Source organism: Cupressus sempervirens, chromosome 6 (genome assembly GCF_028749045.1).
Source record: "Cupressus sempervirens isolate cs-2001-9-10 chromosome 6, ASM2874904v1, whole genome shotgun sequence".
Lineage (NCBI taxonomy): Eukaryota > Viridiplantae > Streptophyta > Pinopsida > Cupressales > Cupressaceae > Cupressus > Cupressus sempervirens.
This window is the reverse complement of record NC_143123.1, coordinates 629,805,283-629,807,654: the sequence shown is the minus strand read 5'-3', so window position 1 is coordinate 629,807,654 and position 2,372 is coordinate 629,805,283. Positions and strand designations below refer to the sequence as shown.

The window sequence follows — 2,372 nt, the reverse complement described above, 5'->3', positions numbered from 1 at the left end:
CAGAGGAAATTCACTAGTTAATAAATCTTTTCACATAACTATAATTCTACAAGCACAGCCTTACAAGTCAATTCCTTCTCCTCCCCATACCTTACCCCGTGCTACAGCAAAAGCACTAAGCTAAACCCTGATTCTAGTCTACATAAAGTTAATTAGTTAATCATGACAAAGCTATTGCTGTATTCCCAATACACAATCGAAGGAATATTTAGTAAAAGTAAATTAACAAAATCTCTCACCAATAATGAACGATAACCATTGAGGAGTGGTGCTTTGCAAGATAAGGAAAAATCTTTTGCAGATGTTGGAAATTATCAGCTTAAATGTTCCATTTCATATAAAACGATTCCATCTATATCAGCTTAAAACGATTCCATCTATATCAGCTCTGAATTATTAGAGGTTACATAGACACAAGGGAAACGCAAAAAATATATAGCATTTTTCTTCACATGAAATAGGGATCCTAGTTTAAGTTTCTCGGATGCCGCCTCATTATTTATTGCAACCTATTCTTGCTCGACGTGCCACATTCGAGAAGCAAGCCATTATAAGTAATGGCTACGAAAACCTATACCAATCAAAGCAAATTCAGAATCACTAGTAGTACTATATATTTTCTTTTTTTTTTATGGAGGTCATCCACAAACAAGTTTTAAGTATTCAATACAGGCTCACGCATGTCTAAAACCTCTTCGGCTAAGAGCCAAGGACTAAGGAGCATCCATCAGGGCACGATCCCGGCCTCATCCCTTATGATGTCTTTGAACCTTGCACTCAGCAAGACTTGATCGTTGGTGGGCTCTTTGTGAACCATTCAACTTCTCAACTTCACAAGTAGCACTATATTTGACAATGTAATAACCACAAAAACATTGCACACCCCCTATAAAATGGGATTGCATTTGGCAAAAGGCATGGGATTGGGATCCTAGTTTAAGTTTCTTGGATGTCTCCTCATTATATATTGCAATCTACTCTTTCCCGAAGCACCGCATTCAAGAAGCAAGTCATTATAAGTAATGGCTTCGAAAACCTATAGCAATCAAAATAAATTCAGAATCATTAGCAAGTAGCACTATATTTGGCAATCTAATAGTCACTAAAGCATTGCACACCCCTATAAAATGGGAATGCATTTTTCAATAGACCAATAATGGAGGAATATTTTGACCACAATTTCCCCTGTTTACTCATTTACAGGTGCCTCTGGTAAATGGGTTTCCTTTTCTTTTATTTAAATGGGGGTGACAAAATGTAAATAGGTGAGATTCAACACAAATAAACGGAAATTGTTTTAGTAGCAGACTAACAAAAATTATGTCATAACCATCTACAAATCCTACCTTGTTTCTCGTGTCTTTTTAAAATGGAACAGCATTGGCCTGTTCTGCTCTTTACACAGTAATATTGGATGTATTTCTGGACTCTGTAGTCATTTTACGCCAAGATGCTGTTACCCGTAGCACCTGGAAAAAGTAAGCCATGAAATAGAAAAGAATAGGTTAAGTTACCACTAGCCATTAAAATAAAAGTAGCGCCTGTGGCGGCCACGATACTTGTCATTCTGATGGCTAGAGGTACTTCCGCATTCACTATACTATATTTGGTGGAGCGTGTGTTGCTTGCAGCAGCTGGAAAAATGAACAAACAGAAAAGAAAGGGGGAAGTTACCACTAGCCATTAAAATAAAACTAGAACCTGTGGCGATGGCCAACTATCGTCATTTTAATGGCTAGTAGAACTTTCCTCATTCTTCCCATTTCATATCGTGCTATATTTGCTGGAGTCGACTCTGCACAGAAATCTCTTACAGAGCCGCGCATATGCACTACAATTGTCTCAACACGCGTATCTCAGACTACAAATAGGGTTTGATAATACTAGGGTTTCTTTGCCTCTTCTAGGGTTTTTTTAAATCAACGTAGATACTCTTTACTGTTACCATGATATCAATTATATCTCTATTTATATATTTTTTAATGGTAAACTTTTTAACATTAATACATGTACCCTTGGCTCAGAAAATATGCATCTCATTTCGCCCTGTTTTAATAATTTATTAACTAGCATATATATATATATTTCTCAAGGCGTCTATTGCACTGAGTGAGGTTATGAAAATAGGTGCCTCAAGAAGGATATCTCTCGGCTTATTATATATATAATAAGCTAGTAGCACTCGCGGTGCAAAATGAAATACATTATTTTTTAAATTAGAATTTGTTATAGTTAATATATTATGAAATTTTTAATTAATAAATATTTAATATTATTATGATTTAGTATAAGTTTTATATATTAGATTTTTAAAGGAGAATTTAAAATTATAATTTATTAAAGGGAGAATCTAAAATTATAATTTTAAAGGA

General features: G+C 34.8%; 1 long non-coding RNA gene across 1 annotated transcript; it reads right to left on the bottom strand.

The window, feature by feature from the left end:
• Positions 1 to 357: 357 nt before the first annotated feature.
• On the bottom strand, positions 358 to 1,835 carry LOC149553808 (uncharacterized). The gene is made up of 2 exons (XR_016353426.1): positions 1,347 to 1,835; positions 358 to 1,036 (listed from the first exon to the last, which is right to left on the bottom strand). It is a non-coding gene; the product is annotated as an uncharacterized LOC149553808 (long non-coding RNA).
• Between the last annotated feature and the right edge of the window lie 537 nt (positions 1,836 to 2,372).